This window comes from Lycorma delicatula, chromosome 1 (assembly GCF_047948215.1).
Source record: "Lycorma delicatula isolate Av1 chromosome 1, ASM4794821v1, whole genome shotgun sequence".
NCBI classification, from domain to species: Eukaryota; Metazoa; Arthropoda; class Insecta; order Hemiptera; family Fulgoridae; genus Lycorma; species Lycorma delicatula.
The window spans coordinates 383245041-383269328 of record NC_134455.1 but is presented as its reverse complement, the minus strand read 5'-3'; the positions used below and the strand labels follow the sequence as shown (position 1 = coordinate 383269328).

General features: G+C 32.9%; 1 protein-coding gene across 5 annotated transcripts in view; it reads left to right on the top strand.

Moving 5' to 3' along the window:
* LOC142317318 (transmembrane ascorbate-dependent reductase CYB561) overlaps window positions 1-24288 on the top strand; it is a 185175-nt gene that overhangs the window by 127044 nt on the left and 33843 nt on the right. Inside the window, exon 1 of one of the 5 annotated variants that reach the window (XM_075353764.1) lies at window positions 14823-14980. The exons of the other annotated variants lie outside the window; for them this stretch is intronic. The gene's annotated coding sequence lies outside the window, so the exon portion shown is untranslated. Of the gene's footprint in view, window positions 1-14822; window positions 14981-24288 lie in introns of those variants that run through there. 5 annotated transcript variants of the gene reach the window in all.

Below are 24288 nucleotides of genomic sequence, written 5' to 3'. Positions count from 1 at the left end.
GTAAAAATTAATATTTCATGCCGACCTCTGTGGCGTGGCTGGAGTTTTACTGCTTTTCATCGTGATGGCCTTAAATTTGAGATCGGGCTGGTCAAGTTCGGAATATTTTCATACGTATAAGATTTTTATAGCATAGCTTTTAACTATGGTGAATATGTATAGTAGAAAAAAGTATCCGTTTCTGAAGTCTGATTTAAGAAAAGATGTAATATGCGCCAGGTGAAAAATGTAACGACTAACAGTCGCTTATCTGTTTATTTGGCTCTGCTTGAAGGATTAAAACTTTAAAATAGATTATAAGTAGTATTATTTTTTTTTTTTTTTTTTGAAGTATAATTAGGCACTCCGGTAAATTTTGTAGTGTTGTAGATAACTTTCACTGTGAATGTTTCTCCCAAGAAACGCCCATTATTAATTGTAGTGATGACCTTTTTGAAATGTAGTGCACGTAAATCAAGTAATGTTACCTGCCGAATTAATCTGTGTTTTTCCTTTTTCTTCATATTTATTGGGTATCGCATCGTGAAAATTGGGCACAGCGATATTTTTGCACACACTAATATTCTAGCAGGCCTAGCCTGTGTTGCTTAGAAGGATTGCGGAGCATGTTCATAATTTATTTTAATATTAAGACCCCTTGGAAGTCCTAAACAATTATTTTAACAACGAAGGTTTTTTTTGTCTTCAGTCATTTGACTGGTTTGATGCAGCTCTCCAAGATTCCCTATCTAGTGCTAGTCGTTTCATTTCAGTATACCCTCTACATCCTACATCCATAACAATTTGTTTTACATATTCCAAACGTGGCCTGCCTACACAATTTTTTCCTTCTACCTGTCCTTCCAATATTAAAGCGACTATTCCAGGATGCCTTAGTATGTGGCCTATAAATCTGTCTCTTCTTTTAACTATATTTTTCCAAATGCTTCTTTCTTCATTTATTTGCCGCAATACCTCTTTATTTGTCACTTTATCCACCCATCTGATTTTTAACATTCTCCGATAGCACCGCATTTCAAAAGCTTCTAATCTTTTCTTCTCAAATACTCCGATTGTCCAAGTTTCACTTCCATATAAAGCGACACTCCAAACATATACTTTCAAAAATCTTTTCCTGATATTTAAATTAATTTTTGATGTAAACGAATTAAAGAAAATAAAAATGAAAAAAAAAAGATAAATTTTCGAAAAATATTACTGAAGGAATTCCTTCTGATTAATACTAGTGGTAATTCAGTAACCGATCACAGTTCCTACTCCATACACGTTAATCTTTAATTTTTTAGAATAAAAATTATTTATTTATTTTTCTACAGAGTTATTAACTTTCATAATGATGGACTGTTACAAATTTTTCCTTGCCCCTTTAAAAAAAAAAAATATTTAGTCCTGCTACTTATCATATTTGCTTTATTCCTTACAGTTTATTTTAAAATTCGATAGAAAATCCTATTGGCTTTTAAATGCTATCATTTTTTCTCTAATTTTTCTTAAATTATAAAAATATTATTTTACTTTACGGGGTCTGTAATTTTGAAACTTATTATGTATGTGCTCGCGCGCGTTTGTGTTTACATATTAAAATGTTTCATTTTTCTTTCACGATTGTAGGCATATCCTACTGTACGAATATCCTGTTAACATTTTACCGATTCTATTTTTCTTTAAATATCACATGACATTAGTGAAGGTTTTGACTACGAGTTGCGCGTGATGCGGGTCAATACTGAAGTCGACCCGGATTGGTCTAGAAGGCGTGGCTACCGACTTCACGGCCATTTTGACGTGCAAGCTGTTACATTACAGCTGATGACATGTTCCCCCTTTCATATTATTCTACCCCCCGTACGTTTGTGTTCCTGTTGTAATATTGTTCGTATCGTCATTTATTTATAAAGGCTAAGATTACAGCTCTCGATTTAATTAAAATATCTGTGCGTATGATTTTAGTAAATATTAATTTGATAGTAGATATTATTTTTACTGTTAGATGTAGGCATTAGTTTGTGGGCAATCTTGATACGACAAACAAGTCGGTATCGCAAACCGTGCGTAGTTGCAATCGACAATAACAAGTATTGATGCCAGTCATCCTAGCAAAAAAATAAATAAAGAAGCTGTCCGTAGTTTTCTTCGCCGAATTGAATACATTATTATACGTCCGTATGCGAAACTCGCTAAGCGTAGGTGAAATTCAGTCGTAGAAATGACAACATCATTCTGTTTTTGCAGGGACTAGTCGTAAAATAAATATTACTTCCGGAGAAATTAAAGCTGGCTGATTTCTGCTGCGCCCCAGGTCCTTTACTTGCGTCATAACCAAAAGAAATATCGGGAGAAATATTGTAAATTTTTTGAACAATTGCTAACATGTACAGGAACCAAACAGCAACAGTAATAATCGAAGAACATAAGAAAGAAGCCGTAATAAGAAAGGGAGACCGACAAGGATGTTCCCTGTCTCCGTTACTTTTTAATCTTTACATGGAACTAGCAGTTAATGATGTTAAAGAACAATTTAGATTCGGAGTAACAGTACAAGGTGAAAAGATAAAGATGCTACGATTTGCTGATGATATAGTAATTCTAGCCGAGAATAAAAAGGATTTAAAAGAACCAATGAACGGCATAGATGAAGTCCTACGCCAGAACTATCCCATGAAAATAAACAAGAAGAAAACAAAAGTAATGAAATGTAGTAGAAATAACAAAGATGAACCACTGAATGTGAAAATAGGAGGAGAAAAGATTATGGAGGTAGAAGAATTTTGTTATTTGGGAAGTAGAATTACTTCCAGAAGATGGACGAAGCAGGAGCGATATAAAATGCCGAATAGCACAAACGAAACGAGCCTTCAGTAAGAAATATAATTTGTTTACATCAAAAATTAATTTACATGTCAGGAAAAGATTTTTGAAAGTATATGTTTGGAGTGTCGCTTTATATCGAAGTGAAACTTGGACGATCGGAGTATCTGAGAAGAAACGATTAGAAGCTTTTGAAATGCGGTGCTATAGGAGAATGTTAACAATCAGATGGGTGGATAAAGTGACAAATGAAGAGGTATTGCGACAAATAGATGAAGAAAGAAGCATTTGGAAAAATATAGTTAAAAGAAGAGACAGACTTGTAGGCCACATAATAAGGCATCCTGGAATAGTCGCTTTAATATTGGAAGGACAGGTAGAAGGAAAAAATTGTGTAGGCAGGCCACGTTTGGAATATCAAAAACAAATTGTTAGGGATGTAGGATGTAGAGGGTATACTGAAATGAAACGAGTAGCACTAGATAGGGAATCTTGGAGAGCTGCATCAAACCAGTCAAATGACTGAAGACAAAAGAAAAAGACAAAAAAAAATATTGTTAATTAACAGTCGATGTAATCGTTTTTCTCATCATATAATTAATTTTATACTAACACTGCCTTTTCATCAATCGGGAATTCTAACTGTATTCCGAGTTCTTGTTCTTTTTTGGTAACCTGGAAACGTCATCGGTTAGAATTAATAAAACTGATTCCTTCAAAAGTTACTAAATTTTTTTTTTTCTAACTCATATTCATTGGAGTTTTACTTATTCCGCTGTTACGGTTTATATTATAATAACAGACGCAAAATATTAGTATTTGTCGATAGACTATTCCCTCCCCGGATTTTTCTGTTTCTCCACGTTGTCAGGTCCTAAATCTAAAAACAAAAATGATCTTTCTTATGAGAAGAAATTATGTATATAATCTGCCCTAATTTTTAAAGTCTTTTAAGCTAAACATAACGTGGAAAAAGATTATTCTTAGCTATTTAAATATAATAAAACGGATTAAATCACTGACATCTTAAATACCTGATTTTGATAAACGATAAACTAATAAACTTCACCCTTTCTTTTAAATTTCATTTGGGTCTGTGCTGCAATTTTTTACAGAACGTTACCTAGTCGGCGACTCAATTTTAACTACCAAAACATGAATGTACAAATTATTATTATGCGCCGTCGAATAATCAACCGAACGTAAATTTAAAAAAAAAAAAAACTATGCTGAAGATAATGTAAAGATAAATCTTTTACTTGTTAAAATTTCAAATAGTTCTCTCTTTAAAAACACTTCTAGCAAGATATAAATAATGGTACTTACGTATTAACGCCACCGCAGTTACAGCTTTATTTAAAAACAAAGTAGTCAATTGGATTTCGATTGACTACTTTGTTAAATAAATACTAAAAAAATTACGGTGTTAATTAGTCAATGTTAGCGAGCAAAGCGAGCGTAGGTTAAGTTTGGTTAAATAAAATAAATAAATATAAATAACCATTTATTAAAATTAGTAAAGAGACTGTTTTGAATCTATGTTAAACTCTATATTGGCCCATTTTCCACCAAAATCCGATTGACTACTTTGATTTTAAATAAAGCTGTAGCTGCGGTGGCGTTAATACATAAGTACCTTTCTTTTTCCTGTTTAGCCTCCGGTAACTACCGTTTAGATAATTCTTCAGAGGATGAATGAGGATGATATGTATGAGTGTAAATGAAGTGTTAGTCTTGTACATTCTCAGTTCGACCGTTCCTGAGATGTGTGGTTAATTGAAACCCAACCACCAAAGAACACCGGTATCCACGATCTAGTATTCAAATCCATGTAAAAATAGCTGGCTTTACTAGGACTTGAACGCTGTAACTCTCGACTTCCAAATCAGCTGATTTGGGAAGACGCGTTAACAACTAGACCAACCCGGTGAGTTAAAATCAATACATAAGTATCTAAATAATAAAATTATTTATTACTTTCGTTAAACAAATAACCGGAAGAGTGTCCCATTACTTACCGGGCTTCGCCGGAGAAATTAAACTAGGTTTTTACCCTGTTTTCCTTATGAAAAAGAAGAAAAAAATATGAATGGATAGTCGAAAAAGGAAGGTTTTAAACTAATAGTATAATTTATTAACTACGCAAACAATCTTGCTGCTTCGTAATAAATAAACAACGCATATACGAGGTGCGACAATGAAGTAATGAGACTGATTTTTCTTTGCAAGATGTGGCAACTCTGCAGCTTGCGTAGGCACACCATCTTTGACCTTGGTCTATAAGCTACTTCTAGTCCAAACATTGATGCAACTGCTCAGTCGTGAGTTGTGCTGTAATAAGTGAATATCACGTGTTTGTGTCCCTCGTCACTGCATTTTGGGCATCTTGTGTTGTTTGAAAATGGTGTCCCCTGACCGCCTTTTTGACTCTTGGAAATAGAAAAAAGTCGCACTGAGCGATATCTGGTGAATAAGGTGGCTGGGGTAGTACTGAAATTTGTTTTGAGGTTAAAAATTACTGTACTGACAGAGCAGTATGGGATGGCGAATTATCGTGATGCAGAATCCAATTATCAGCAATGTTGGCACGGACACGGAGAACTCATTTACGAAGTCTTTCTAAAATTTTTTTTGTAGAAATATTGGTTAACTGTTTGTCCAAGAGGCACCCGCTCTTTATGAACAATTCCCTTGGAATCGAAGAAGCACACAAGGATGCATTTCACTTTTGACTTTGACATGCGAATTTTTTTGGTCTGGGTGATCCCTTTGAGCACCATTGCGAACTTTGGCGTTTTTTTCTCTGGATCGTATTGAAAAAACCAACCTTCATCACCAGTGATAACACGGCTCAACAAATCTGGATTGATTTCAGTTCGCTCTAACAGATCGGCTGCCAAATTTTTCCGTGTTTCTCGCTGTTGTGTGAGATTTTTGGGGACCATTTTTGCACAAATCTTTCTCATACCAAGATCTTCAGTTAATATTAGACGAACCGTTTCTCGATCGATGTTGAGTTCTTCTCAAATCATTTTCACGGATAATCTTCGATCAGATCGTACGATTTCACGCATCCTGGTCAAGTTGACATCTGTCCGTGAGGTTGGTGGTCATCCACTGCGGTCTTCATCCTCAACATTCGTTCTACCTTCACTAAAAATTTTATGTCACCGAAAAACTTGAACTCTTGACATAACCTCCTCTCCAAAAGCTTTCTGAAGCTTACCATAAGTTGTCGTCGCGTTTTCAACCAATTTAACGCAAAAAGAAATGGCATACCTTTGCGCAATATTTTGCGGTTTCATTTCTGTGACGAGAGACATAAACACGCGTTTACTTATTACAGCACAACTCACGACTGAGCAGTTGCATCAAAGTGCCGCCCGCTTGGACTAGAAGTAGCTTATAGACCAAGGTCAAAGATGGTATGCCTACGCAAGCTGCAGGGTAGCCACATCTTGCAAAGAAAAATCAATCTCATTACTTTATTGTTGAACCTCGTATATACGAACGTATTTACATCCTTTCGGAATTTTCAATGCTAGAATTTTTGTATACTTTTAGTTTAAATGAATAATAAGGCGTCAAGATCTGTAAAACCCCACGACTTATAAAATTTGACGTGTACATTTTTTTTTCATACGTTTCCCTATGTAGTCCACTAAATAAATAAATATATACAGGACAAGTGTATATCTCGGGGAGTAAAAAATAAATTAATATCTTTGAAAAAAATAATTTTCTCTAATTTGTCCCTCATATCTCGAAAACAGTTAACTGTTAAGATTTTGATAAAAGAGATACAAAAAAAGGAAATCATTGTTTTATCGACTTTTCGAAAGTACGGTATTATTTTCGGTCACATGTTGGGAGTGGGTGTGAAAATGAATTTACGTTTTGAGGAGTATGAAAATACCATTCCCTTAAATTGGGGTTTCCTTGTGCATTTATATATATATATATATATATATATATATACAAATGCCTATATATATGAGGCCTATGTATACAATTTTGTGGCTCTAAAATCTCCAAAACTATTAGATAATTTTATTGAACTATAGTTATGCTATATTACTGTATCTGAAGTTGTGCTTGTGAAAATTTTATGAAGATTGGTCGACTCGTTCTTGAATTACTCTCAATTTAATATCGAAAAAAGTTTGAGCGAAGCAACTTAAAAGCGTGGTTTGTTATGATGCTCCAAATTGGAACGTTTTCGTTATTTTATCTTTGTTTGGTGTCTATTATTAGGATTATTAAACCGAATTAAAAAGGCATTAAAATATTAAAACCAAATTAAGTTAGCGAAAGTTTTCATGTGTAGAACTCCGCAAGATTTTTTTAATGTTTCACGATAGCGAGCAGAACGTGATTTAATCAGCGTTTCATAATATTACCGTACAAAAAATGACGCTGTAAAATACAATCCCCTCTTACTGTTCACCCAGTAATTCAGCTACTTTTACAAATATTTACTTAAAATCATCCTCAGGGTTTTACATATAACGGCCGTCCCAGTATATGTAACGGGACGGCCACTATATGTAATTACTTAACATGATAATTAATTGGTAATTATCATAAATAATTATGTGTTAAGAATCATCAGATCGGCCCAGAAGATCCTCAGTTTTAAGTAAATCGCGTTACAAACACCTGGATATACTGATATAGTAAAGGAAAAATCGATGTTCCTTCAATTACCAGATGAGCCTTTCATTTTTCGAAAGCGAACTCTGACAAAAATAAAAAATCTGATGTGGACACCACATGACTTCCTTGTACGCCTCTCTCTTTTCCTGTTTAGCCTCCAGCAAAAGATAATTCTTCAGAGGATGAATGAGGATAATATGTAATGAGTGTAAATGAAGTGTAGTCTTGTACAGTTTCAGTTCGACCATTCCTGAGAAGTGTGGTTAATTGAAACCCAACCACCAAAGAACACCGGTATCCACGATCTAGTATTCAAATCCGTGTAAAAATATATGGCTTTACTAGGACTTGAACGCTGGAACTCTCGACTTCCAAATCAGCTGATTTGGGAGACGCGTTCATCACTAGACCAACCCGGTGGGGTTTCCTTGTACGCCTATTAAATTACATATACACATTTAAAAAAAATGTAAAGTACGTAAAATTTTATTTTATTAATAACTTCTGATATTTTTTCATATTTTTTTTTTTTTTTTTTTTTTTATTGAATTATTATTTATCATAAAATTTTTGTACAATCTGAGGTTTTTACAATTATTAATAAATCAATATATTTAAATTAAAAAAAGGAGATGTTTGATTTGAATCAATGTGCCTTCCTCTTGTAAGATCCAAATATTTCATTAATTCAAATTTTATGTGACTATAAGTCTGGAACCAATGAAAATAAGTACCACTTATGGTATATTTTTGAAAGGGTCTCAGTAAGGGCTTATTACTGCAGAAGAAAGAGTATAAAATCTAATTTTTTTCGGATATTGGGCTTTTTGTCCAGTCGGCTGCAATCAAAAGGGGAGGTGCACAACTAGATGTCACAGCAGTCCTAAATCCAAAATTTGAACATCCTACAGCTAATCGTTTTTGAGTTATGCGAGACACATACATACGTACAGACGTCACGCCGAAACTATTCAAAATGGATTCAGGGATGGTCAAAATGGATATTTCCGTTGAAATCTGAAAATCGTCATTTTTCGCGATCACAATACTAAATAAATTTTTAATTAGAAAATTGTAGAAAATTACTTTAATTCATTTCCCCAGAAATGTTATCTGAAATTCAGCCGTAGCGTGTAAATAAAAAAAAAAAAAAAACGCCCTCCGCCGGATGGAATATATCCATTTGATACTCGTATTTCAGAAAGTTTCTGTAGAATTTACAATTTTATTTTCTGTAATTTTTATCGCTTAATTTATTTTTAAGTGATAATTTACCAAAAGGTAAAAAAAAGTTTTTTTGTGCATCCTGAAAGAGATGTGCCAAAAATTTATTTATCGTGCAGTAGGGATGGTCACTATATGTAGTTAGAATAAGTTTCTATCATAATATTTTATTAAAAAAGATTGTCGTTCAAGCCTAGTTACGTAAAACGTATAACGGACACAAATCGAGTTAATGGGCGTAAAAAACAAGTAAAGTCATTTGTTTATTTCACATAAAATAAACGCAACTTAGCAGTTATTTTCTGACATACATTTACACAGGATGTTCGCCTCAAAAAAATACATCAGTTGCCTACTTGATAAAATTATTATTTTTTTTTTTTGTCTTCAGTCATTTGACTGGTTTGATGCAGCTCTCCAAGATTCCCTATCTAGTGCTAGTCGTTTCATTTCAGTATACCCTCTACATCCTACATCCCTAACAATTTGTTTTACATATTCCAAACGTGGCCTGCCTACACAATTTTTTCCTTCTACCTGTCCTTCCAATATTAAAGCTACTATTCCAGGATGCCTTAGTATGTGGCCTATAAGTCTGTCTCTTCTTTTAACTATATTTTTCCAAATGCTTCTTTCTTCATCTATTTGCCGCAATACCTGTTCATTTGTCACTTTATCCACCCATCTGATTTTTAATATTCTCCTATAGCACCGCATTTCAAAAGCTTCTAATATTTTCTTCTTAGATACTCCGATCGTCCAAGTTTCACTTCCATATAAAGCGACACTCCAAACATATACTTTCAAAAATCTTTTCCTGATATTTAAATTAATTTTTGATGTAAACAAATTATATTTTTACTGAAGGCTCGTTTAGCTTGTGCTATTCGGCATTTTATATCGCTCCTGCTTCGTCCATCATTAGTAATTCTACTTCCCAAATAACAAAATTCTTCTACCTCGATAATCTTTTCTCCTCCTATTTTCCCATTCAGTGGTCCATCTACTACATTTCATTACTTTTGTTTTATTCTTGTTTGTTTTCATGCGATAGTTCTTGCGTAGGACTTCATCTATGCCGTTCATTGTTTCTTCTAAATCCTTTTTATTCTCGGCTAGAATTAAAATGAAATACCAAAATAAAATTCTGTTTTTTTTTGGTTTTTTTTAAGTTTAACTCGTGCGAAACGCTCGGAACAATAACTTACTACAGAACATGATTTAATTAGCAGATTAAAAATATTACTACTTTGTATTTGTTTTAAGCTTTTTCTAGTTACGCCATAATGGAGTTATGTGGATAAATTTCAATTTATCCATAGACCATCCAAAACTTAAATTGAAACAATGGAAAATTTCCAGATTGACGTAGCGGTTCCTGATGATAAAGTTAACGTAGGTACAAAAAACCAAGCACTGTAGCTTTTTTATTTATATAAATTCTGAAAGGCTTAATTGAAATAAATTATAATTCGCACTATTAATATTACTTCTAAAATTTTAATGATTAAAAATTCTCAAGATAATGATGTTTTAGCTTATGACTCTTTGATGTTTAGTTTAATAAAATTCTATTTACGCAAGTTACGAATTAGAAGTTCCTTTATCTTTTATTTGCTAATGAAAATGAAATAAATTAGGCTAGCGTTTTTATTATTGTGTTCTTTTTGTTTATTGTGTGTACAAACAACGTGTATTCCATTTTAATTCAACAAATGATCACTGCATCACTTGTTTTGATTTTGATGATATTTTTTTATAACTACCCACTGTGTAGTGGCCAAAAAATATTTTTTTATAATTTAAAAAAAATTTTTCTCGAGTAATTTTTTCTAAATCGCCAATAGGTAAAAACAGCCATTTTCGTTTCTTTTTTCATTAAGGGTCTAAAAGGGCTTTTTGGAAAGAGTAAAGATGGAACTTTTATCTTAGTGTACACAAAATTAATTTTGTTATTTAACCAAAACTTGTAATGTTTACTGAAGTTAGGTTTACAAATTGTTGTTTTTTCAAATTTTGGACCCAAAATAAATAATGAAAGGCTTAGGGTAACAGATCTATTTATTACCTTTTTACTCTTATGTACTAGTAGTACTTATAAAAAAAAATTGGAATGTTACCGAGTGTTCTTCATTACAAAAATGGCCGCCAAAAAATCGTAAGATTTTGAAAATATTTCATTTTTGGGGCCCAAAAACCACATGTGGAACAGGTGGAAAATATTTGAAATGTTTACAGCAGTAAGTATAATTTTTGTTGTACTTCATATTAAATTTATTTTGTTACTCAAATGGGTTGACGAGTAATGAAGCCAACAAAACCGCCAAAATACCGTCCTTCTAACCGTAAACAACCTATCCAAAAATACTAATGTTATGTATTTTTTTCAGATTATAAAAATTACAACTAAATTCGTTAGAAAGAATAAATTAATAAGTAGTTAATTACAAAGTTATATTAGTAATCAATTATAGAATGATAAATAATAATTACAATATGATAAAAAATTCGAATACATTAACAACTTGTTGAATTCACTTTTACCATATTTTACATTTGCTAATGGAATTTATAAATTTATGAATTACACTTTTTCATAATAAACTTAACGTTCCTGCTGTTTTTTTATTGAATAGAATTGATAAGTTCTCATTCATCTTTGGTGTAATGTTGTGCTCTCTTCCAGTAGTTGATAGAAAAAGCTTTGACCCTCAATGATTTCTTAAATGAAGTACCAGGACCCTGCGGATTGAAAAAGTGTATTTGATATTCCTCTTCATTTTTATGTATTTTGACTTCAATGACTTCGCCTAACCACCATTTGTTGTACACGCAGCAGACATAATTTTTTACATTTTGACTTTGGTAGACCTATAAAGCAATCAGAAACACTAACTTCCTGGAGTACCGATATTAACATAAATGTTTCTGATTCAGAGGTCGCCTGGACTTTCAGAATACATTTCTGACTTGTTGGAACATAGCTGTGAAAGGTTCTTGTTTCTGGGACTGTTTACCTGATAACGAGAACTGAGGTATTCTTCAGTCTCTTGAACATCTTTATTAGAGCAGAAAATAAATGTTATATTTTTAATATTATCTTTGCAATAATTGTTCATTTCAGAAGGTGTAACAGTTTGATTGCTGACTGTCCTTTGAAGGCTTGCTTCAGTCCAGTCCTTTTTACTGTTCCACCAATACCATCACATGGTCCTTTTCCATGGTATGAGGCAAAAAATTGGTGGCTGAGGAGCTACCAAAAGGAAAAAAAATTAAATAAATAAATTGAACAATAATTATATAAAGGAATTTCCCCAATGACAAATAAAGCTACCCATAACTTCATATTATGAAATAACAGGTTATCATAAAAGAATGGTACGGTTTTGAACATGGTTTAAATTAAAACAGAATTACTTACAGTTTATGTTTTTTATTTTTCAAATTTGTCGTCTCAAACATTTTTTTACATAATTAATAAATTTCAATATGTGCGCCCTTAGTCGCTCGACAAATGTCCAAACGATACTCAACTTCTCTTCAAACATTAGTTAACATTTCTTCGTTAATGGTTGTCATTGCTTCATTAATTCTGTTTTTTAAGCGGTTTAGGTCGCGAATTTTTTTGTGTATAAACAACGCATTTGATGTACCCCCACAAGAAAAAATCGCAAGGTGTCAGGTCTGGACTCCTTGGAGGCCAAAGTACGGCCTACCCATCGATCTTCAAATTGTTCGTTCAAAGCGTCCGTGATCAATGCATTGAAGTGCGGGGGAGCACTATCTTGTTGGAAATGAAGTCGATGAATGTTTTCGAGTTCATCCGGCTGAGGAAACCAATAATCGGTTAACCTTGTCAAGATACACAACTCCATTAATTGTTTTTTCATTAAAGAAGAAAGGCCCTATTACACGATTTTTCATCACACCACACCAAACATTAACTTTAGGCGAATCGCGTTGTTTCTCGATAATTACGTGTGGGTTTTCAGAGCCCCATATTCGTGAATTGTGTCTGTTAACATATCCATTCACATGGAATGTAGCTTCGTCTGTAAAAATTATATCGTCTAAAAATGATTCGTTTTCACTTATTCTGTTCAGCATTTCAACAGCGAAATTGTAACGTTTTACACCATCATCGGGTTTCAATTCCTGCAGTATCTGAATTTTATAAGCGTGTAATTTCAGTTTTTTTTTTTGTAAAACTTTGTGAACTGTTGATTTTGGAATACCTAATTCGACGCTTCGACGGGGGATGGACTTCCCAGGACTTCTAATTGCCGATCGTCTAATTAGTTCAACCGTTTCGTCCGGTACACTTGGTCTGCCGGTTGATTTCTGTTTCTTAACCGATCCGGTTTTTTCGAATCGTTTGAACCAACATGTTATGTTATTTTTGTGTGCTGGATCTCTTCCGAATTCACGTCGAAACGCACGTTGAACTAAAATTACGGATTATAATTCGGCCATCAATAAAACACACTTTGCTTTGTCTTTATCCGAGAACATAGTAACTCGCTAAACTCACCGCAACAACAATACAAGAACTGACGTTGTGGTTACAACTGCTGATAAACAAACTTTTGGGTCGGAGGCTTTCAGGGATACCAATATAACATCTAGAAATTTTCCTGCAATCTTCCTATGAATTACTGAAACCGCACCATTCCGGTGCGGAATGGCAGACCTTTCCGCCTCCTCGCGTCGTTATTGAAAATGAAAATTAATTGTTGTAAAAATAAATGTTGTGTTGTTTTAAATAAATTATAAAAAAACTGCGCCACGCTTTTATTTAACTAAATATTTTCATTACTTTTAATTTTAAAATTTAATAAATATTACATTTATTTATTGGTTATTTATTATATATTTATATAATTAATTGTTTACTTTTCAGTGCATTTTTATATTTGTTAATATATTGTATTTTTTTGTTTAAAATTCTCGATTTGATTTAATTCGTTCGTATTTTTTACATTTTAGAGGGTTTTTATAATTTTTTTCCTTTTTTTATTAATGTTAATATTAATATTACTTAAATAAAAGCTTTTTTTAAAAATTATTTTTTATTGCACTCAAATATATTTTTGTAATTTTTTTTTTTAATATCTGTAATTATCGGTGTTGAATTTCAAGCTTATGTTATATCAGGTTCGGAGAACATATGGAAACTGGTTTTTAAAAAACGTTCCTAAATTTGAAATGAATGTTCCTGAAAAATTCCAGTGTTTGATATCAAACATAGGATTAGAACACTGGTTTTGAAAAATCGGTTCCACTTTTTCTATCCTTTTAGGGATGTTTAGAAAAAAATTATCCTAAGGTGTCGTAATACCTTAAAAAGAATTTCAAATCTACATCTACTTCTGTTTCATTCCCCGTTTTTGACCCCTTCTGTTTGACTAGTTAGTATTTTTTCCACATTCTTTTATTTGATATATATATATATATATATATATACACCTCCCTTTACTAGAGATCTCCGTAGATTAGATTAAAAGAAACGCATCTCAGACCAACCCACTCAACCTGAACGGCATTATATTCATCTCCTATTTATATTGAGGCTACAAACTCAATTCTACGTCTTAAAATAATGCTTAATCTGACATACAACTTCAGAACACTGTGTGAAATTATTCACTCGCTTTTCCTTGGTTAGGATGCTTGTTTCTTTTTGAAAATGTCCATGCCATTTTTGGGAGTGACTTTTCAAGTCGCTCATATCAGGTCGCCGCCTACAGCTATTTTATGATAATGGCATTTAGCCTATAATATTGCACGGCGTAAATATCTGTAGAAAACATATATTTATTTTATGTAAAAGCGAAATGTTTCATATCGTTTAAAATTGTAAAATATATTTTACAAAGCCTGTGATTTAAAATAAATTTTACGTTGGCGAAGTAGTAATGCTGATTTTCCATATTAGTCTAGTACTGTTAATAACCGCTAGCTGAGTGAAGGAAATTTTAAAATAAAGAAATTAATAGTGGGAGAATTGTGTTGTTTATAATAAGGTTCTGATTATATATATTGTTTATAAAAATATAGTTGTACGAATTAAAATTGTACTATAATACGTTCCAATTCAGTGATCGATCAAATGGTGTGAGAGTGAATGGTAAAGAACCTTGCTTGCCGTGCCACGCGGACAGCTGCTTGGGAGAAGGTCACTGTAACTTCCAGTAATAGTCTTTCTTTACCTGGTGCTTGTTAGAGTTGTATTTTTACTCGTGGTGGTGTTTATACGTTCTGTGTATTTTGTGCGAGGTTATTCTTTTTTCAGGTTAGTTTGTAATATTAACAATTTTTTTTAAACTATATTTTTACTTATGATGCTTTTCTGAGTTAAAAATTATTACTGTATCAGTGTCGTAGTTTTATCGATACTTTTATTTTTATTTTTGATCTACCATTACTTGTTGAATCAAATTAGGTTACACATATGTGTGTTAAGAAAAGTCAGAATGTTTTGAATTTTTTTTTTTTTTTTGATTTCATTTATATCGTAAAATAAAATATTGAGATTTTAATTTCTGATTTTTTTCTACATGCTGAAATAGTACGTTTGTAATTCTAATGTCGGGAAACTTTTTAAATACCTAAATATTTTTTTTTTTTTTAATTATTTGTTATTTAAACATTCAATTTTTTTTTTAGATACATGTATCTCTTGATGAACTTACGGAAATTTAAAATTCACAAAACGATTAAAAAAAAAACAAACAAATGAGGTCATTTAAAAAGTTTTTTGTTCTAATTTTTCACGTTTAGTTCAAATAAATTTAAATCTGAGAGAATTAACGTAACATACCAAGAAGATATAATCTATTGTAATTTTCATATACTTTCTATGAAGGGTATTTTAAACATTTTTACTTCCTTGTATGAAGTAAAGGAAGTAAAATTTAAGATCGCAACAAAATTTCAGTTTCCAGTTTTCAACGTTTGACCATTCCTGAATCCATTTTGACTAGTTTCGGCGTGACGTATGTACGTACGAATGTATCTCGAAAAACTCAAAAACGATTAGCCGTAGGAAATTTTGGATTTAGGAATGTTGTAACATCTAGTTGTCCATCTTCCCTTTTGATTGCAATCGATTGAATCAAAAGTGTCCAAAAAATGCCCAAAATCAAAAAAATCTGAATTTTGGACTTTTTCTTAACTGCAGTAATAAGCCTTCATTGAGAGATTTTCAATAATATATCATGGTACTAATTTTCATTGGTTCCAAAGTTATAGCGATATAAAATTTTAATTAATCAAATATTTAGATCGTTGGGGAAGTCAAATCGGTTCGAATTAGACTTTATCTCCTTTTTTTTATTTTAAATATATTGATTTATTAATAATTATTATTAACCTCTCATTCTAAAAAAAAAAAACTTTTACGATGAATAATAATTCAGTAACAAAAAGAAAAAAAATATGAGAAAATATCAGAGGTTTTTAATGAAACAAAATTTTATGTACTTTTCATTAAAAAAAAAAAAAAAAATGTTTAAATGTAATTTAATAGGCGTATAAGGAAGTTATGTGTTGTCCACATTAGATTATTTTATTATTACATAATAGGTGGAAGTGGTGCTGGCGGTCAAAAAATGACTACCCATCCCCGGAGTTTTGTTTTTCATAATTTTTTGAGATTTCTTAACGTGTTTTTGTGGGATTGTACGTATATTAGTTTCTTATTTGGATTTATACTTAAAACGATTTTATTTAAGATTACGAAATTTTGTACGGTAGCGTACATATTTTTATTAAATATGGGATAAGAAAGTAAATTAATATTAAGAGAGACATGTTAAAATATGTCGAAAGGGATTGATTTTATGAACATTTTACTCGTCGCCCCTGAAAATTTAATTCGTGTAAATTTTTCAACATTTGAGTATTTCAACTATAAATGTTTTAATTTCGATTTTTTTTTTTTTTTTTTTGTTCTGAGCATTTGACATTGTCAAGTTGAGAACAATTTTCAATCCTTTTATGGAAGTTCGTGGTGATAGACATTATCATTAGCAGTCAAGATTTAGTGTCCCAGATATACATTCGGTTGACATTTTATTTCTCTAAATGAACCTTTATTAGAATTGAAAACGGTTAAAAGATTTTTCAGAAGGTAACGGAGTGTATGGTTAAATATGATTTTTTTTTTCAATTGTTTCTGTTTCAACTGTCTACTAAATGTTTTGTGTGAAAATAACCCTAAATACTTTCATTTGAATCTTTTTAACGTTTTATTATATCTTAAAAGAAGAGATTGGCTTTATTGCAGGACTGAACTTATTTTTATATTTTTTTTGCGATTTAAACACTTCAGCAATGTTTTTTTTTATTATCTTTTAACGATTCCAGTTTTATATTTATAATTCACATTGCATTATGTAATCATTCGTTCTTATATTTAAATTCATTTCACGTACTTTTATCGTATTGCTGTTGATAAAATAAAAAAAAACCGGTAATATTTGTTACGTAATGATAATTTCCTGTGTCTGCGTTGAAAATAATTATACATTATTAAATAGTACCTTTAACCGGTTTTTTCATCGTTGGAATGCATTAGTTATATTTAATGAACCAATAAACCGGCTGTTTTTTCTTTACTGGTGCGATTAGGACTACGCTAATAGAAATATGCACGTATTGAATATCTTGTATTTAAATATCATTTATTTTCATTTTCCTGACTATTATGGTAAATAATAATTCTGAGAAATATCTGGAAAATTTCTATAGTTCTTAGGATAAAAAAAAATTGGTCACAAAAGTTTCCACTTATCAGTTTTGTTAACTTACAACTTACTTTGCGAAACAGGAACTCTTTATCTAACGATCATGTTAGTTTGTAAATACAGTAGGAAAAGGAAATAATTTGAAAACTGATTCTAGAGCTTGAAATAAGGAAAAAATTTCATAGAAATGTATTCCCAAAGCGAAAGCGCTTTGTTATCGAGTTATGGCCAGCTAAAAAATTCGCTGGGACTTCAGAGCCGGTGAAATGAGATCATACTGAAATTTTTAAGGTGTTATATAATGAGGGGGATAAACTTAATGGTTTTTATGACGCTTTTTAAACTGAAAAATCGAATAAAACCGGTTCCAGAAACAGTTCTGGAACAGTCGATACAGATCGACTGTACTTTTTACAATATCTAACGTAAAACGGAAAACTTACGTGGCGAAAAATTCACCTGTTTTTAGTTTTGAAGTACAGTAACTTCATTAATAAATTTATTAAATTATTAATAAACGCGTAAATTTTATTATCAAAACTTGTAGAAAATTTAATTCTGAGAAAATTGATGAAATAAAGATTTCAAAAACAAGTAATGAACATAAAAAAAAAAAAAAAAAAAATGTTATGAATTTGTAAAAATTAAAAACAGCTATTTTAGGGCAATAAATTTAGACCTTTAAAAAATTAGGTTCATGCTTCGAAATTAATTAGAATATTATTCCTTGTCATAAAATTGTGGAGCATGTTATTAATAAACATTAGACGGTTTAGTTGTTTTTGACTTAATTTGATTGTTTTAATTACTTTTGAGGATTAAGTTATGTAGTGATTTTATGTTTATTATACTCTTAAACTGTACCTACATTTTTCCAATCGAATCTTAATTTAAAAATGGGAAAATGCGTTTCCAATTTTTTTGTTTTGAAAAATACCGTTTCTTCAATTGTGCAGAATACGCTGATTTGATTTTTTGTGTACGGATTTTGCTGTGGAAAAACCGATGTAGATGTCCAGGACGAGTAGTTGCAAACCGTAAAGTATTTTGTTAAATATTTAATAATCTTCGTGAGAATGATATACTTCCCAGCGCTCATGTTTCATATGAACGTCAACCGCTACATGTTAATTAAAGGGAAAAAATTCTTCTGGTGGTAAAGCTTAGTCGCATAACGAGCACGCGAACAATTTCTACACGACTCAACATTCCACAAAGTACAGTATGGACGTTAAATGCTCACGGACTTTCTTTCTTTTTCCTGTTTAGCCTCCGGTAACTACCGTTTAGATAATTCTTCAGAGGATGAATGAGGATGATATGTATGAGTGTAAATGCTCACGGACTGCGTCCTTGTCATGTTCACAAAGTTTTGCACCTACAGTTTGGTGACGACCAAGCTATACAATTACCAAACATGGTGGTCGTCAGCTTGGTAACGATTCCAGCTTTGTCAGTAGGTTAACAATAATTACTACTTAATTCCGTTAATACAATACTATTTTTACCTGTAATTGTATAAAAAAACACTCTGAATTCACATCGGTGGTCTGAAGAAAATCCCCACATGCTGTAGTTGAATCAAATTTCCAGCATGATTTTCAGTGAACGTTTTGTGTAGCATGTTCGATAACGAATTAATACGCCCTTTCATCCTAAAACATGTCACGGGGAGAAATTAATTGAAAGTTTTAAACAATGAATTTCTTAGTGCTTTAAAACTTTTCACCGACCAAACAAATTGAAACTTACTGCAAACTTAATGGAGCAGCATCACAATTCACGAATGAAGTAGGATAATTCTTAGATGAAAAAATTTAATGGTAGACGTAGAGGGCCGATAAATTGGCCACCTAGATCACCGGACCTTACTTCCTTGTAATAGCGTTTATGGGGATAATGAAATGTGAGGTATACAAGTAAAAAGCGATGAACTCATCGCTCGAATTCTCAATACCTTATCAAGGAATGCCAAAATATTGTTAGGTTGGTGACAGAGAATGTTAGTTGAAAAGTGTATCGATGTCAAAGGTGGAATTTTCGAGCAATTGTTGTAAATTTACTGTATAAACCACAGTAATTTTTTTTTTTTAAACTGAATAATAGTATTTTACATGTTAATTTTTCAAAAGTCTAGATTTATTGTTTTTCCCACAGATTTTGTTACATCGGTTTTCTATGGATTAATTTCTCTACAAGTTTTGATAATAAAATTTACGCATCTATTAGTCATGTAACAAAGTCATTTTATTTCAAATCTAAAAACGTCCTTTTCGTCCAAAAGGTTTGCCGTTTTACATTTGTTGTCATGAAAACTACGGGAGATAGTTATGAAACCAGTTTTATTCGATTTTTCAAGTCATAAAACACAAGAAACCTATGACCCATCCTGATCCCCTAGGGGAATACAACCTCCAATCACCCCCTACGAACCTAGCCCTGATGGGCATTACCGAAGGTCATCTTTTAAACCTCGGTATATCACATCTCTCAGTCGTCCCGGCCAGGATGCCACCGGTGCGAATGCCACAAGCGACATTCTCATCGGTGTAACTATTACTAAAAATAACAAAACACGTTTCTAAACATCTGTAGTCTCAAGCAAGACTGAAAACTAATAGACGTCGAAGGAACTGAAAGGTAAAGTGAGTTCACATGCGACACAAATGCGGAAAAACGCTAAAACAAAAGCACGAAAATAAAACTAATAACAAAGCAACCAAAACGATATAACTAACAAAACAAAAACAACATAAAGAAGAAATCGTTACTAAAATAAGTAAGCGGGAATAAGATCACGCGCAGTACCCTAGATTCGCACTGTAATCCGTTCCCTAATCAAATAGTACAGAAATTCTGCAACCACTGACCATTCAGCCCGGTCCTTCCAGTTTTGACTTATGTCAAGCGTTGCTCCGACGGTATCCAGTCGACAAATTACTGCGATGCTCTCCAGATCGTATTTGGCGCGCTCTTAAAACACATGGAAGGCATCGTCCTGCGCCCTAAATTGGGGGCACAGACTCGATTCCACTAGGCCGAACCTAGCCAGTGTACGCGTGAAGGCCCAATGACCGGTATGAAACTGAGTTACTTACTTGTTAGGGGAAACCCACGAGGCACCCCGAAAACCTCTAATGTCTGGGAAGTGATCCTGGGTATATCGCCCATCAATAGTCTTATCCCATCTAGTCTGCCGTATATCACAACCGTGTTGCTCGATATCCAAAAGCTTTTCGAAAGTCAACTCACCCAACTTCCTAGCAACATACCGCTCCAGTATCTTAAGAGCTAGAATATCAACCGGTTTCACTTTCGCTATCACCAAGACCACCTCCTGTGACACCGTCCGGTAACTACCCGTTACCTTCAACAGTAATAGTCGTTGGGCTTTCAATAATATATCTCTATATCTACGGAATTTCATCCTATCCGCCCAAACTGGCGCAACATACAACATAATTGCTTCGCATAAGCCCTTGTTAAGGATGCTTAGAGTCCTAAAATTGAGACCCCGATCCGGATTGACCATAAGTTGGATCCCAAAAAAGGCGCTGCTGACCTTTTCTGCGACATACTGGAGGTGTCTCTTTAGTTGAAATTACTCATCAAGATACACCCCGAGGTATTTCTGAACCTTATTGTACTTTATTCAGGCACCTATATTCGAACTCGCCGACTTTTCGCTAAACGGCCTTTGGGGAGCATCATCGTGGTCTTCTCCGGGCTAAAAGTCAAGTCATCTTATGTTGATTAGTCTGCAGCTGCAAGCACTTTGTATGCACGAGTGCCCCTGAGCATTCCGACCTCCCTCCGTTAGCATCCTTCGGTCAGCAGAAACCCGACGTCTGCATAGGCCACAACAAGACATCAACTGGGCAACATCAGCCTCAGAAGAGTCAAATTCCACCACGCTCAAGAGAGGACCCAACTCACTGCCATGCGGATAACCCTTAGACAGTGTCTCTTTTACTTCATGGCTGCCCTAGCGGAGCAATACATCCCGATGACTGAAATAACTTATCAACACCTGCAGTTCATTTTCAGTCCATCCTCGCCTCTGTAATTGGAAAATGGCAGAGGGCCACCACAGATTGTTAAACGCCCTGGAAATGTCTAGGAAGAACCCCAAGACATATTCCGCTTCACTGGTCGACACTACACTCATCACACGAGGTATGGTATCCCGGTGCCTTTTCCGGGGGGAAACTCGTACTGGTTTTTCATCAGCAACCCAGTGGCCAGCCTTAAAAGAAATAATACCTTTTCAAAGAACTTGCCGATAACCGGTAGCAACGTCAGGGGTAGGTGTAATGAACTAACAGTCGGATTCTTGTCCCCTCCCTTAAACAACGTTTTTACAATCCCTTTCTTCCAGCACAATGGGAAGAACCCGCCAAACAATAATTTATTAAATATTCGTTTGATAATTCTCACATTAACTCCAGCTGAGCGAACAAGGAGTTCAACCGGCAGTCCATCAAAGCCAAGCACCTTACGTCTACCAAGACTACAGATAGCCCGACGCACCTCTTCCTCAGCAGTCTCCGCAGATAATGTATCTCTGCGAAACAGAATGACTTAACGCCGTACCCTCAGACCGCAGGTATACGGTCTCTGCAGCTTCGCTATCACCAGGCAGAAGATCGTCTAGTAGTGTGCGTAAAATTCTGAAGATATCCGAAACTACGCCCTGCCGGTTCGAGAGAGAGCGGACAGAAGAAAGTCCTTTCTACGTTAAAGTCATAGAATCCTATATATCACTTCCCAGGGATTCTTGCTTCCCTGGTCGTTCACAAAAAAACGTTACGAGTCCCTCTTTCGTAAAGTCTCTCCAAACTTTATGAAAATAGTTGGATCTCCGATCCCTATATTGGCCAGTAAGTACTGCCTGCCGCTCAGGATCACCCTCACGTTGAAGAGGCCTTCCGTAAACTAAAAACAGCTTTCTCATATTAGATAACAGCCGAGCTAGGGATAAACATTATGTTACCAAAGAGTGGAAGAAATGAGACAACAACTCCAAATGGTAAAAATATTTATCATGAGCTAGCTCTTATTTGAACCCAAAAACACATTTTTACCCCCTCACCATATCAAGCTAGGATTAATGAAACATTTTGTAAAAGCCATGAAGAAGAATGATCCTGGATTTTTATACAACACGCAGAAATTTCTGAATGTAAGTGAAAGAAAAATTAAAGAAGGAATATTTATTGGTCCTCAAATGAGAGAGATGGTCAAAGATGATGTATTTAGTGCAGTTTGGACTTCATTTGAAGACATTTGCAGAAATTTTCTCGGCAAACAAAAATCCAACAATCAACACGATACTGTTGATCAACTTCTTTCATACATAGCTATGGGATGTAATATGTCTTTGAAAATACATTTCCTCCACTCACATCTGGATTTTTTCCTGGACAACCTTGATGTAAGTGACGAACACTGTGAACGTTTCCACCATGACAGTTCGGTGATGGAAAACTGCTATAAAGGGAAATGGAATATTAACATGTTAGCCGATTACTGTTGGACATTAATTCAGGATTTGCCTGAGGCTATTTATAAAAGAAAACCGCCAGCGAAATCATTCTAACACCGGTATGGCCATGCAAAATAATATATTTTATAGATTTTAACTATATTTTCCCTTAATTTATTTAAAACTAAGGGTGATAGAAAAATTGTATTTACAGATCTGTAATGTACGCAAAAAAGTAATTCAAGAAATGGTATCACACTTGGAGAAAAATTAAAAATATTTTTTTTGTCTATCAGTGTTATCGGTTACTAAAAAATTTCTTCGTGTCAAGAAATCATTAATAAAATTCATTTTAATTTTCATTGGTAGTAACTCTAAAAAATCAAAATTAGAGAATAATAAAAGTATTATTTTTATTCATTTAAATATATTTAATTTTTTGGACAATTATTTTTTTAACATTTATTTTACATTTAGAAAGACTTAAAAAAAACTCCTCATATAAAAAAAGCTATCCACTAGGTGGGAAATCTGCACCTTAAGTGATAAAAAAAATCCAGAGGAATGACTTGACAAGTAAGAGCTAAGATTTTATGGATTATAATATATTTTTTTATCTTAAATTTCCAATGAATTTTCTAGAATTTTTACATGATACTTAATACTTTGAATATCAGAATAACATTGGCCAATTGGAATAATTGTTCATTAAGGTAAAGAGCGGATGAATTTGATATCATGGAGAAAATTCTTCTACCTTAATAATTTGAATAAAACAATTTAAAAAATCAATAGGTTGAAGGTTTACAACTCCATTTAATATTTTTAAGCTTACATTTATCATTAATAATTAAGGAAGAATTTGGATTTATTGTGACAAAAAATATTTTCACTACAAAATGGAAGCTTTGTATGAATTGCATTGTTTTTGCCATGTAAAAGTGTATTAATATGTTGTTGGGAAGGAGGTTAGTAATATTTTGATCATCTGAATTATCAGATGTTCTTCTGGTTGCCCGGTCTTAACTACTGCCACAATGGAATCAGTAATCAAAAGGAAAAGAGAAAAAGAACAACCGGTTTTGTGTAAAAATTGTTTCAAATTATTTAAATTATTTAAAATTCTTGCATAAAAAAATCTTTTAATATGAATATAGAATCCCTAGTTAAAATTTTAAAAAGTAATATTAAAATAATTTCATTTTTTTCTTCAATTTTGAATGTTTTAAATTTTTTGCTAAAATACATCCATCCCCTAATAAAAAAATTCTGATATGGACACTACATGACTTCCTTGTACGTCTATTCAATTACATATAAACATTTTTTAAAATGAACAGCACATAAAATTTTATTTCATTAAAAACT